Genomic DNA, 15721 nt, shown 5'->3' with positions numbered 1-15721 from the left:
TAATTCAATTAATACCATCTTCAAAAGAAATTTCAAGATGGGCATATTTCATTTAAAACAAAATATTTAAAGCTAATATAAGATCATTTATAACTTTGAACATTTGAACCATTAGAGCTAGGCAACAATATTTACCTGTATCAAAATATTTGAGTTATGGTGTGCTAATTTCAGACTACGAAGGTGTGCTCTTTGCAAATTTTCCTTCTCTTTAAATCCCATAGCAAAGAAAGAAGCAAAATCTTATACAAAGCCATCTGCTGAGTTTTCAATCCAAGAACCCAACGACAACAATATTGCAATATGTGCCTCCTCATCCCTGTGTTTTTTTTCCAAGAAATTTATTAAAAAACAAATCAAATAGTATACTAGAAAAGAACCTATCCAAAAAAAAAAAACCAAACTTGTGCAATGGTTGTAGGACCAGGAGTTATGTTCACATCTTGAGCCCTTCTTGGACCTGTCATTCAAACAGAGAAGTTGTACATTGTTTAAATATTTTTTTATAAATTTTTCCTATCAACGACCTTCATAGACTCAAAGATTAATTTCTCCTTCTGCACCACTAAACATCTATCACCGTGTAGAATCCTAAGAGAAAATAAGGTGCCATATCAAGAAAAAGGACTAGGAAACCACATTTGCACTCCTCCAAGGGAATAGTTATGGATTTCAAACATCAACATCATAGATAGTGTACACAGAAAAAACATAGAATATAAATGCAAATGATGAAATGTCCATTGGGTCTGAAATGTCTCGTATAGACCATTTTTCCATCTCAAATGCCTTGGACCAGGCAGTTAATTCTTCCAAAATTTCCTCCTTGTTAGTATTAATGAATAGCAATGTGAGACACTCAAAGCAAATAAATCAACCTTTGATTCCTTTCACAACTTCAATAAGAAGGCATGTGAGTGCCATGTTCAGCATGTTATTTCCATTTTTCCTAGGATTATGACTTTCTACAACAAGTATCCCAAGGGGCACTTATGTTTTGAAAGTGAACATTGGGTGTTTATCCTTGCCCTCCACTATCTTCACAAGTTTTGATCAACTGGTCTTCCTTCATCACAAATTTATTTATCTAGGTAGCTGTTGGTCTTGCTTCAGCAATGGCCCAAACACTAGTGAGTATCCACATCTACAATCACCAGCAACAAAATCACCATCGACACTCGTTACAAAATCACCAAAGTTGGCTTTGAAACTTGACCTGTTATCCCTTTCCATATCAAGCTTCTCTGCGATAATTTGTCAAACCAAATAAAAACTGAAATTAGAGTGAGGAGGTAAATGGAGAAATTCTAGAAAATATGGTGTGTACGTCAAGTATATTTTAGACACATAATATAAATGTTAAAAATATGTGTATTGAAGGTTATGGATTTGGAAAGTTGTAATATCACTGAATTACTCAATTTTCCAAAGAAAAAAACATAGTCCAACAATGAATGTTGTCAACTAGATTCAGATTGGACCTGAATCGTTACATTGTGCATATCATTAAAAAAATCAAATTTTTATATGACCTTAGCAGAAACTTTGATGCTTAAAAAAACATAGCTTACATGTTCTAGTCCAAGAAATCCTATTGCTAAGAAAACAAGTTTTTCTTCTATGATTTCCTTTGTGACCTCCATCTCTTTCGACTAGAACTTTCCACTCATTTTTTTTCCCATTTGACCTTAATCAATTCAAGCCCTTTATCATTTCCATTTTCATTATCTATAAACCTTTTTGTCAACACTTCACATGACATGGGATCTTTACCAAACTTGGGAATAACTTCATGGTGGACATAATCTACTTGGAAAACCTTATGTCACTACCAAAAAGTGAACAAAGACAGATAATCATGGAATTATTCTAGGATACAACATGTTAGAACTAATAGATAACTAATTTTTATTTAGATGAAAATGAATAAAGATAAACCTGAGCCCAAAGATTCTGAGGAGCACGAGAATTTGGGGTTGTGGAAGGATCTCCAAATTCACAACATTACTACATCAATGTCTTATGGTTTTTGATATACAATCAATTCCAATGTCTCCTCCTCTAATGACAACAAGCCTTTTCCTTTTTGTAGAAATAAACTTTTCATCTCGAAATCCATTGTCCCACAAAATCTTAGTATTTGAATGAAGAAACTCCATAGAAACATGTATTCTTGTTAATTCACGACCAGGCATAGGGAGACCCCTGGAATTTATATATATAAAATAATTTGACACTATACAGCAAGGGCCTCGACTCCTATGGGAAAAATGTGAATTGAAATCAAATATAGAAAGTGTAGCTTGGTTTTGTTGCACCATATGCCAAAAGAAAAACACTATTTTGAGTGTGAATCTTCTCCACAAAGAAAAGAGAGTCAACTCCAACATTTGCATTCATAACAAAATTAACACCTTCCTCTACCATCAGATCAACATGTCGTTGGATAACATCAAGTTTGTTTTTCATATTAGGAACTCCATACACCGTCAAACCTCCAAGTTGATTAGCACGTTCATAAACAATGACAGAGTGCCCATGAGCTTTATTAAGTTGATTATCAACAACCAAACTAGCTTGCCCAATGCCCACTATAACAAGTTTCTTCCTACATCCAATGACCCATCCATATCAGGATCTACTTCACCACATCATAGAAAACAGACAGATTACTTTCAAGATGATAAGCATCATAAGAATGACATTAAGAATTATAAAGGAAAGACACATACCTTGTCCTCTTCTTGGGTGGATTTGGAACCATATAACCTTCTTCGAAAGTTTTATCAATGATGGCACATTGAATACTTTTAATAGATACTATATTTTCAATTATTTCTAGTACACACAAACCTTCACAAGGGGTAGGGCAAGGCATACACATTCAGTGAATTCTTGAAAATTATTTGTTTCCAGCAGTTGGTCCAATGCTTCTCGCCAATGCCCTTGGTGCACTAATTATCCTGCATGGAGGAAAAAGTTTCACACATGTAGAATACAATCAATTGTACAATATAAGAAAACAAAAAATATACATGAACAAGGAATGTAATTAAGAAGCTTTGCAATATACAAAAAGGAAAACATTCAAACAATGAATATAAGTTATAACATATGAAGTTTGAATTGTATTACATTATGTTTCACTTGCTATTTTAGTAAATAATTAGGGGCAAATAAATGATGTATGGACTTTAACTTGATGACAAAAGCAGGGTCCACAATTCATACATCTACCTGATTGCGTCTTCAGTAGTGGCCCTGGCTTGTTTTCCTCAACCAATTCTTTCTAATCATTCATTTTTGTTGCAACATCTGTATATGTAAGACTCTCGCTCTCATACATAAGAAAACCATGGTGCTTGACAACATTATCTATTTTTTTAGGTCTCTGTGCCACCAATTTCTGTTCACTTTGTTGCAAACTAGATAGAAATGTTAGCCCCATGACGAAGCCATCACACTCAACATTTATACAACTTAATATTTGATGACATTGTCAAATCAATTGAATGAGTCAAGGATTTTATACTGTGGAGTTAATACTTTATGATGATAATATATATACATGTTATACAATTGAAATTAAAATAAGCAAAAAATGATTTGAACTACATGAAAATGTACCTTGTAAGCCCTATGATTTTTTTTATGTTGATTTGAAGCAATTTTTTCCATCCTCTTCAATTCCTTAAAGGAATTTTTCTTCATCTACTTAGCCTCCTCTGCTTCCTTCACAATATTCCTAACCTTAATTTCTTGGAACACTCTATTGCACTATTTTGGGATGACCCATTTTCTAGTTGACAAGTCTGGCTTTCTCACATAATTTCATCTGCTCACCCTTCACCTTATTGTCTCGTGAATTAGAAATAAAAGAAACATCCCCGTCATGATATAGAACTAATCATATCTCTTCAATTTGGTCTGCGACTCCAAAAACTAAATGAAAAATGTCACTTCTATTATTTTCACTTGCAAGTCCTTAAGCCTTATCTTCAAGAGAAACCAATGTCCCAAACTCATTTATCCTTCTGTCGTCTACATCCAAGTTTCACGTTTTGGGGGCAGCTACAGATTTGGTTTTCTTTGTCCTTATGCTCTTTTCTGCTCCTTGTTGTGACTGTAGTGGGTTCTTCACTATAGACTTAAGCACATAACATGGTTACAGTGAGTTTTCTTAACATTTAATGATCTCAACGCTCTCAATTCTACGGATAACTACATAATCACCTAGACTATTGATAATCCTCCTGCCTACTTATATGTAAACTATTCCTTCTTTTCATAACTCTAATGGACAAATAAAAGAATTGAATTGCAACATAAGATAAACAAGTAAAATTATGCTTTGATGAACACACTCAAATCAACTATTGTAATAAATAGTATTACCTGGGCTCTGTATTCTTATCATTTGCACGTGAAAGCCAACCTCTCTTCTGAAAACCAAGACCATTGACCAACAAGGGAAAGATAATCCAAACATAAATACATAAGATATAATTATTGGAAAATGTCAATTTCAATTCAAGTCAAAGTTCTTGGAATCTAATGTAAAATGTCTAAGAGAATTACCTAAAATGATAAAATCAATTTCAAAGTACAAGGGTTTTCAAAACCAACCATACGAGAACCAACCAATTCAACCAATTTAACCCTAAAAGAGGATGGTTTGGCCCTTGAACTGGTTCAGTGACTAGTTCCATATCAAATTGGATGGTTCGGTACATAACCAATTCGACAAGCCAATTCAATTGGTTTATATATATATAATCAATATTTCAAGTAGTTTCTGGTAAACTAGTTCATAAATTGATTCTGAGGCAGATGCTTGCCTGGACTTGAAGTAAGAGGTCGGTTAGTTGCACTATTATCGTTTTCTAACCCTAGTTGAGAAAACTCACTACCTTTTTTCCCTAATGAACAATTGATCTTTGTTCCATCCATGTAGGATTCCTATTGCTTTTTATAGATTCCCTCCCTCTTTGACTCACTTACCAACAATTTAACAATTCCCATGTGTTCAACTAGCTTTAGAATGTTCCATAAGTCTTGATTCCTTGTGGGTTTTTTCTCAAACACTTAGATATGGGTCCAGAATTGGGTGTTCCAGCCATGGGAAACCTCAAATTACCCACTGTGTTGTGCATCTATGTTCAGGTCATCCCAACAATTTGGATTCCATTCTACCCATTTTCTCTACGAAGATTAGGGACTCCATAATAGATTCAGTTTCTAGAGCCATGATTATGTTTGAAAATTTTGGGTTCACTCACACAGGGCATGTTGAAATCTTTGTAAAATATTTGGCATGGGTGAGCACACTGCAAGGCCCTGATTTGGATCTCTCCATGATGGGTATTTTCTTATTATTAGATGAGAATTTGGTGTAGGTTCTGGTAGAATTGGAGGAGAACCCCAATTATTGTGTCCTTGACAGTCATTACATCACACCATTGTTCAACTTCAAGGAGCTGCATGCAGACAATACATATAATAACTCATACCGTGTTGTAGATGTCAATGAGTATAGTCTTTTCTTTTTTTCAAATTGTCATACTTAGTATAGAGTTTTAACTAATGTCCACACCAAAATGTACAACTTGGAGGGCAATTTGAAGGATTTCCTTCCTGCAGGTCATACCCAATTTCCCTCACTTTAGTTTTGTTTCTTTGTTTTGTATGTAGTTTTCCTTGGGGTTTGGATTTATGTCTGTGGAAAACGGAAGCCCACGGTGCATAGAATACATGTTATTATGTGTACATTGCTCCTGTTCGAAGCACTGAATCTGACCTGTGTAGCTGAGGATAAATTGTATGTTAAGAGGACAAGGACTGCCCACGGATGGGATATTGACTTCTATGTCTTTGGGTTTTTTAGGGGCATCCTGCTCTTCACTGTAATATTTCTCATAGGTAGAGGGTGGTGAAGAAAGAAGAAAATGGGTTGCTGAAGAAAGAAGAAACAGACAACTAAATTTTGAGCATTAAGGTTGCAAAGTGGCATTCTATTCTTCCCATGAAACAAAAAGCTAACAATGTCTAAAATGAGAAATCATGTGATCTTCAAAATTAGATCACCAGCTAATTCCCATTTGTGTACCAATAAGATTGCTTTAAAAATAAAACAACAGTAAAAAAGCTAAAAGCACATGCACAATAGTAAAAAGATGTTGCAAATATTGTTTGGGGCATATATCACCAAAGGTTTGGAAAGATACCTTTTATAAATAAAATAAAAAAAGATCAAGAAAAAAATAAGAAATTATCACCAAACTTAAAAAGACAAAAATATTCCATTTTTTTCCTTTTTTAATCTAAAACACCAACAGTATAAAAAATTCACATTACCACATAAATATGAAAAGAAAACTCATATTGGCCAAAAACCAAATTGTATCCAAAAAAATAAGCAAAAGAATTAAAATTTTCACACTTTAACAGTATATTGTCTCACCCTCAGTAATATTTTTACTCAAGTCACGATATATTACAGATATATCACAATCTTTTCAAAATATCACAATATATTCAAATACCTCAAAAATCATGTATCTTTAAGCAGAGCATATCAGCAATGTGAAAAAATCATGAAAAATAACCAATTTCAGCAATTTTTTCAACACTGGAGGAAAAATAAAAAACAAAAAGGAACATGAAAAGCAATAGAAATTCCATGCCACATATAGATTGCTTAGTTTGTAGAGGCCAATATATTATAAGAAGATACTTTAAATTTTATCTGGAAGACTTCAAAGAAAATGTAATCTTTGAGTGCTCGTCTTCGACATTGATTTTTATATACATCCTATTAAGCACAAGAGACCATTGTTAAAGGAGACAATACCATGAAACTAACATTTCAAGATTTTCCATTATTTACCTTTAATATGTTATCTTAACTGAAAAGACAATGCATTTGCCAAGAAAATTGGAACATTTTGAGGAGGAACATCAACAAAAGTGGTGTTGGTTGTAACTTGTGATATTTATACCCATGACAGGGGATGCATTCATGTTCTATCATAGCATATATAGTCTCAAATTAGAATTTATTTGCAACATGACAAAAAGAGAAATGCATTTGGTTCATATGGTCATGTATATGATTTTAATTACATTATGTGAAATAATCATAAGGGATAAGAACCCATGATAGTTGTTGCACTCTTTGAACACCAGTTGATTTGGGACATGAGAATGTATTGTTGGAATTCCTTTTCATTCGAATTGAAGAAAATCATTGCCCAAAAGTATTTGATTGAAAATATGCTTGATGTAATGTCAGAGAAATTGTCAAAGTTAAAACCTATTAAAATGATAAATTGTGGACAAGATGGTAATGCTTCTTGGAAAAGACAAATATTACTACAGTAGAATTCTTTCAGTTGGTTAGGAGCTAAATGACTCTATTGAGGGGTTGTAGATACTCCTAGACATTCCAACACAAAAATTTTAAACATTAAATAAAATAATCTGACCCATAAAAAGGCTCTCCTACATGATCTGGCCAAAAATAAGATAAAGCAAGTCCTTGGTTGTATCAAAGTTGTTAGACTCAGATTTGAACTTGGAAAAGACTTGGCTCACCTGGAACTTGGGAAGAATCAGTGACCTAGAAAAACTCTGGTCAAGAATGGGCAAGCATCGGCAACTACCAAAAAACTCACATATTGGGAACAATACATAGTAATTGTGCACAAAAAATATGACATTCCTAATGCGTATAAAGTTATAAAAGAACATCTTGTGCAAAAATTCATAAGATCATCTCATATTATATGATAATACAACATTTGATACTTGATATTTATCTGCAAAGCGTGATTGACCCTCCAAAATGTGTTTAACCATTCGTACTTCCATAGAGGATCTTCATTTGCACACTTAGTTGGATCACAATTCTAGCCTCTAGACTCTCAAGTCTTGAGCCGGATCACAAGTCTAGCCTCTAAACTCTGAAGTCTTGAAAAGTGAGCCAAAGTTTAACAAGTTCAGACAAGTCTCAAGCTAAGTATGATCCAAGTAACATGGCTCAGCGGAGACTTGGGAAGACCCATGGGGACTCATGGGTTTCCCATGAGTCAAACCTATATAGATTTATTTGTACTCAATTGTAATATTGGAGAACTTGTCAAGGATAAAAGTTGAAACCTGTGAAAATGATGCAATAGGAAGAAATCATGGAGGTAGAGTTTCTCGGAGAAATCAAAGAACTCTTCCAATTGGATGAGAGACAAATCATTATGTTATAGGGGTTGCAAATATTCTAAGGTTTGTGAGCTTCAAGCAATTAATCATTAAATAGAAAAAGGTTACACAATGCAAAGGCACTATTGCAAGATTGGGCAAGAAACAAAATAAAATAAAATTATACTAATGTCCACAAATGAGCTAAATAAGTCAATTGAAATGAAGAATAGCAATTAACAACAAAATGGAATACCTAGAGCACCTACAAAAACAAGAAACCAAGAACTGTCCATGTTCTCTGTGCCCCAATTGTGTATGAAGGGTTAAACACATTTTGAAGGGACCTAAGAACCTTTAATGGTTTGATAGAGTTTGATAGAGGTTCCCTTCATGCTCCGCCTCTTATGGTCTTTGGATTCCAACCCTCCAGTCCTCTCACTACTGTATAGCCGTCCCGACACATCCAGAGTACTCACTAACCTATTGCAACAATCACCCTCTTCGACCTGTCAATTAACCCCCGCTCATTCCTTTGCGCAGCCTTCAACGGTTGTCACTACCCATTACCCTTGTAATCAGCTTGAACCTCTCTACCATCCATCAGAGCATCACTCTACCTCAGAAGTCGACTGCCTGAACCATGACTTAGTCTCCAACGTATCCAGCATCAATCGGTCAAACCTCATCTCTGCCTTATCAATCGAATTCCCCCCAAGATCCCCATCTGATCCTCTCGATTAAGATCTGATATTTATCACTTTCGCCTCCATTTTGACTTCTCACGACTCTCCCTCACCCAACTCAACATTCAGCCCTATCACCTCATGAAACGCCACTCTTCCTAATTATGTTCCTGATCCATTCAATTCTAATAAATAAAAAAATTATGCGTCTTCCTCCACTTCCTATTCTCCCTCCATTCATGTGATCAGCGTGGCAGCTAGCCCTAACCCTCGATCTCTATCAATCGACTCCCCCCCAAGCTCTCCATTTGATCCTCTTGATTCATATTTTTTATTTATTACTCCCGCCTCCATTTCGACTTCTCATGACTCTCCCTCGATCAACTCAGTAGTATAACCTCTCACCTTGTGAAATGCCACTCTCCCTAATTATGTTCCTGATCCATTTGATTCTAATAAAAGAAAAATTATGTGTCTTCCTCCAGTTCTTATTCTCCCTTCATTCTTGCGATCGGCACGGAAGACAACCCTAACTCTCCATCTCCTACCTAATCTTTACCTAACCCCTCTCCCTCTTACTTCAATCTAGCGCTGCCCAATTTGATTCACTCTTGGGTCTCTAAATACCCCCACACTTTTATATATATATATTTTTTTCCTTCCCCCACTATCCTCTCTCTTTATTACTAACTCAAACTACAATTTGCCTCACACTAATTCATCCTTCTCTATAAAGTCTGATTTCCCCCATGGTCCTGCTATCAACATCTCAAGTTTGAACTGTAATTCTAATTCGAACCATATTAATGCAGATTGATCTAATATCACCCATAATCCCTCTCTAAATCAATTAAATTTTAATTTGGATCATGCTAACTCAAATCATTCAAATTCTAAGTCGGTTAATAATTTAACCAATCTGATTTCTAAAAATTCATCTCCTCTTAATGTAGATATTTCTAGTTCAATCAATAATAATCTTAATAATTCTTTATTAATGGCTAATTCTTCTTCTACTCCCTTAGTCTCCTCTTCCCCCAATTCTAGACCTTCGTATGTGGTGAACCTCTCCTCACTCTTCATCGATCCCCATACCGTCAACCCCTAGAAAAAGGCTTCAAATTTTCTCTTGATCCTCACAAGATTCTCATTGAAGAGATCCTTTGTTCCATAGATATTATTGCCCAACACCTCCCTCCTCACATTGTGGAAGAAATTAAGTGGAATTGTGGTAGAATTTTGTGTCATGTTAAACCGCCTAGCCCTAACTTATATAAAGAAGAGTTCCAGGCCATCAAGTGCCTCAATGATAACCCTCATGTCCTTATCCTCAAGGTAGACAAAGGTAAGGCAGATAGATCAATGGAACCTTTATCTTTAAAAAATAAATTTCAAGAGTATTGCAAGGATTAGAAGCAGTTTCCAACCTGCAATATTGAATTTCTAGTAATTCAATAGGAGGAATAGAAAAATATGTCTAGATCTGAAAAAATTTCAGATCCCTTTTAACAATAGCATTTAAAGTATCATCCCCCTTCTAAGAGGACATTTGTTCACCTTTGAGAACCCAACAAAACTCACCATTTCATGAGTTTGAAGATCTTGCTCCTGACCAAGAAAGATGACTTTGAGTCACATATATTGGCATTTAAGTTAAGGGTGTTGTAAGGCTGTTACTTGTCTTAAAGGAGTTGTTGGAGATGAAATCAAGATATGATGCAAATCCCTTTGAAGACAGGAATTGGCAAAATTATCCCCATTCTAACAAGCGATTATTTCACCAGTTTGAGACCTTCAATATTTAACGTGTGATCATGATGAGTTAAAATATTTTTCCTGACAAGAAATTTATGCTTCCAGTAACATGGATTGACATTGAAGTGTGTCATAAGACTGTTATTGTCTCAACCTTGTTCATTTAGAGGTGTTGTTGGAGACAAGAAAAATAAATAATTAGAAACTACAAGACAATGGATGCTAGAAAGCTTAACTATGTGTTTTTGTGCCTTTAACTAGCCTACTTTTGCATCAATTGGCATTAAAAAACCAGAAATCCTGGGAGTTTAGAAATTTTTGTATCATTTCACATTTTTAATGAAATGTTGAAGTATGTTTAAGAATGAATAATGCCGAGTAGGTAAGTAAGTAAGTAAATTTATTAATATCTAGCTGATGACCAGAGAAGTCAATGGGACTAACGAAAGGTAGAGTCATTATGACTATAATGTGGGAGTGCAAGTGCGTCTCCAAAAAAAGGCTAAAAAAAACATATAGAGAGAAAGAAACTAGTGGTAGTGTTGTTGCAACACATATATAAGAGACCATGGTATAATACAAAATACTCAATAGTCTATGGCAAGATACAGAACAATAATATCCTTCTAGAAAATAATGAGTGAGTGAGATGGTAAGGTCTAGAAATGGAGCTAAAGATGTCAAGGGAAACTTCAAAATATATATACTAAATGTAGCACAAATTTTGGAATATAAGTTTGATCACTGAAAAAGGTATATAGAAAACCTATGTTAAATGTATTGAAAAACATATTTGAGAGCTTTATTAACGATGAGAAATGTCAAAAAGTGCAACTTCAAAACATCCATCTTAAGCCAGGTCAAATTTTTAAATAATCATTTAATCATTAAAAAAGGTATACGAAAAAGTTAAAAACTATCTAGTTTACTAAAAACAGATTTTAATTTCATATTTTGTAAGAGATTATGTAAATTTCAAAGTCAAATACCTCTCCTTCATTAGTTCTTCCTTTTAGACTATCTATATTTGTAGATATACTACACACACCCCACCCATGAGTTGGATGGTGGTATATCTATGAGACAAAATGAACAAATTTCCTCTCACATGGCTAGCAGACATGTGACTTCTAAAAAACCTCAAAACATTTCTGCTCACTACATCATATGACCACCTGATTCATCTCAAGCAAAAAATCACCATCCTGAGTTTCTTCACCTCAACCTAATGTTAGGAGAGACAAGTCTTCTTGCTCTTCTCCCTTCTCTTCTTGCTCCACAAATCCTCCGAGGATTGTACAGCCAGACCCCCTCAACCGTAGGTACTCTCCAAATGGCATCATTAAGATTTACATCAAGCCCTTCACAATGATTGATGAAGACAATTAGGAGGCCTATTCTCCCTCCTCTTCCTCTACTTTTATTTCCACTAATGGTGTCAAAATGGAGCTAGGGCCTTGCACCTCATAGTTTTTTACTAGCTCCAGTGGTTTGTCATGTGGTTTGACAACTCATGATCTGTATATATTATTCATTATGAAAATACAACACTTCAAGAGTAGGCTGGATGCATTGATATAAAATCTCACTAATCAGGAATAGGATTGAGTTGTGAAAAAAAATTAAAGAAAGTGAGAAGAATAATGAACTGAACACCCATTAGGTGGTTATTAGAAAACTAGAAAGAAATTAGTTTAGTCAGGACTATTGAAGATTAATGGGGGAATGGTAATCCCCATTTGCAACAACTCATTTGCTATGTTTTTATTCTAGCTAATATCTTATTTAGGACTAGGTATAGGCATTTAGTTCAAATTCGCAACACTAGAAACGAAGTATTTTTTAGCAGATCCAGATGACTAAGTGTTTACCATGTTTCCTCTAGTAGTCTCCATCTACTTTATATCTTCATTGCTTGTGCTCAATTCTGTCAAGATCGATGTTGTTATGCTAAGCTAATTTTTTTCTAGTCTACTCATTCCATTAAGTTATTAAACTATTTCATACTTCGTTAAGTGACTACTCCATCTCTTTATTGACCACCAATTACATAATGTACATAACATTGTGCTAGAAATGAAAAAGTAATACCTAGTACTTACTGGAAATTGTAGGAAACAAATGTTACAATTTTGAAATCATACAAGTCCATGACTAATGCTCATATAGATAGCCATTACTAGCAGTCGGCACAAGAACACAATCCATCCTTAGAATGATGAAACTGGTTTGCATCCCTTACAATAATTTATTGCTTCAAAATCTTGGAGATGAACTTCGTTGCATTGTGATAGTCATCACAAACAAGAAGGTTTTTTTGTTATTTGTATAGTGCTTCCAAGGATTATATTTGTTATGTTCCTATACAAATAGGTGTCATAATTTTTGAATGGCTGAGGTTAAATCTGTAATATGTACATACCTTTGCTTTCTGCAAATGTTTCCATATTTGTAAAAAAATAAAAAAAATAAAAAAATATAAAGAGGGTATGTCCTAAAAAAAAATCAAAGGACAAAAAGAATGAAAAAGGTCAAAAAAGATGAAAAATGAACCCTAAAGAAAAAGAAAAAGAAAAAGACCATGAAAGTGTGCAAGTCCAAATGCCACTGCTATTTTAATTTTTTGTATAATAATGATTGTGTGCAACTTGTTACTTATGCCACAATCCATTGTAACTAAATAGTTTAATCTTGGTTGTTCCATGTTTTGAATTTCACGCTTAGAGATAGAGAATAAAATCTGACCAAACTGTTTAATCTTAGTAGATAAGTAGATAGGTAGAGTAAATAAAAGGAGCTCAACTGTTTAATCTGAGCCCTTGGATGTAATAAGGTTAGACTTAGTTAGAATACCATTGTAAAAGAAAAGAAAAGGTTTTGATAAGGGTTTGCCAGCTTAAGTGCACCCTAATAAAGAGAAGTAAAAATGGTAGGATGAGTAGGTGGGTAAGTAGAAGAATGGTTGCAGAATTGTGATGATCATTAGATAAAAGCATGTCGATCACCTTCATCATCAAAGTTCCAAGTATGAATAATAATTGGGCATGTATCAAACCCATAAAGTCAAATTAATTAACCTCCCTTACTCATTACACTTTTCACTTAACTAATTTCCCATGAAAAATGTCAAAAGTACCTAAAACCTTAAGTTAAAGGGGCTCATAGCATTTCTCTGACTTCTGGAGGGACTGGACCCTCGGCCCAATAACTTATAGGGTCTAAGTATTAAAAACCCCCTTACCAACATTCACTCCCTCCATAATACATTCATTTCATCTAAAAATCCCTTTCCCTAAGGTGAAATCACCATTTACCTAGGGAAAGTAATTAACTTTACCTAAAACCCCTTTTTCTGCAAAAAACCCACAAAAAGAATTTAGCCTAGGTTATGATGTGTAGATGTGGATATAAAAATAAATATCAATACATTATACTTAGCGTGTTTTCTTTCCAGCTTTCACTTTATATTAACTTTAATTTTTATTATATTTATTTAACTCCCAAAAAGAAAACCCCCTTTCCCGTATGTTTTATTAAAATCCCATATGGTAATATCCCGCCTCGATGGTTTGAAATATAAAACTTATTAGTAAATTAATTAAATGGATTAATTAGTCGATCCGCAACTAATTAAGAGCCGTAATCCTCCTCCAAACAAAAAGGGGTTAATTAATCAATCAATGATTAATTAATAACATGTTCCTCCAATCATGTCGCCCCTGGCATCATTAAGCCTCCCTAATCTAAATTTAATTAACCTTTCCGCTCATTACTACCCCATCGGGCCCCTCCGTTAACCCTTCGATCAAATCATACCCCCGACCACCATGCGATCTGACCCCTTCATATCCAAAGGTTGACGCTCATATCGGGCAGCTTCCAAAGGCCGACATTTACCCGCTTGATGTGAGCGGTTTCACTGTTCACCCCACCGCACCGTGATGCCCGATGAATGGCATCCGGCGGCCTCCCCCCAAAACCACTTATCCCGAAAAGCAATGCGATGGATTCCGCTTACCGCCTTCCGCTACACGACAAAACATCACATCCTCTATTGGCACCAACTGTTGTTTTCCCATTATACCCGCCAAAATCATTGACTTTACACATAAAACCACAAAACTCATAGTTTTTCGTTTTTTATTGTGAAAAGGACATTCTGACTCCATGCAAAGCACATAGTGCATTCAACTACCAACCTGCTACCAACCGTCAACTTTCTGAAGCCACTAAACTCTAGACCACCTTCCAGACCCGTGCGCTTCCTGCAAATAGTGCACCAGCACCATTAATCAATTCAAATAGTCGAAACCAGGTATTTACCCCATTTCCACTAAGAAACCCTGTTTTCTTGCCAAACCTGAGCTAAATTTATTTAAATACTAAGTAATTTAGTGAATTAAGCCACCTGGTAGTCCTGAAATACTCTGAAATAGACCAATTGTTCCCAATTTCCCTAAAACCCTTTGCTTCGTCCTTGAATACACAAGAACCAAGGATGGACACCCCAATTGCACTAAATGTCATGTTATGACTCCCCACAGGGATTTGGACCACCTCCCACTTGCAGACAAAGACTTCCAGATTAAAGACACCTCTGTCAACAAATCCCCTTTAAAACTCTTTTGCAAGTATAGAGACCAATACCTAAACCAAGGTGACTCCATTGGACTTTGGGAATCAGGTTTGCCTAAGTACCAGTTCCCCAGAGTGCATGTATTCCCAGAGATTGTACATTACTGCCATATGAACTATGACCCTATCCAGAGGGCAGTAAGGACCCTAGACCAGTCTGTTCTATTTACTATCACTGCTGAATCCATTAACCAGATGCTTTAATTTCAACCAAGCCAAATCCTAACCCCTCTTTCCGTTGGAGATATGTTGAATAGATACCCTACCCTCACATTAATCAATATGGCTCAGTTATTCCAGATTTTCATCAGAGAAGAATAGTTTATCCCAAAGGACCCTCCTCCTTATCTATGGAATATATTCACCAGCCTTGGCCGAGACATTATAGATATGATATGCAGTGTGCTAGGCTACACCACAAGTGAATTTATGGATGAAATCTTAATATCCTT

At 35.1% G+C, this 15721-nt stretch overlaps 1 pseudogene; it reads right to left on the bottom strand.

Annotated features, from left to right (window-relative positions):
- Positions 1-1018: 1018 nt before the first annotated feature.
- LOC149184155 (glutamate synthase 1 [NADH], chloroplastic-like) overlaps positions 1019-15721 on the bottom strand; it is a 36485-nt pseudogene continuing 21782 nt past the window's right edge.

Source organism: Pinus tabuliformis, chromosome 3_2 (assembly GCF_031772625.1).
Source record: "Pinus tabuliformis cultivar Carrire ecotype Pingquan chromosome 3_2, CPIR1, whole genome shotgun sequence".
NCBI lineage: Eukaryota > Viridiplantae > Streptophyta > Pinopsida > Pinales > Pinaceae > Pinus > Pinus tabuliformis.
This window is presented reverse-complemented; position numbering and strand designations above follow the sequence as displayed.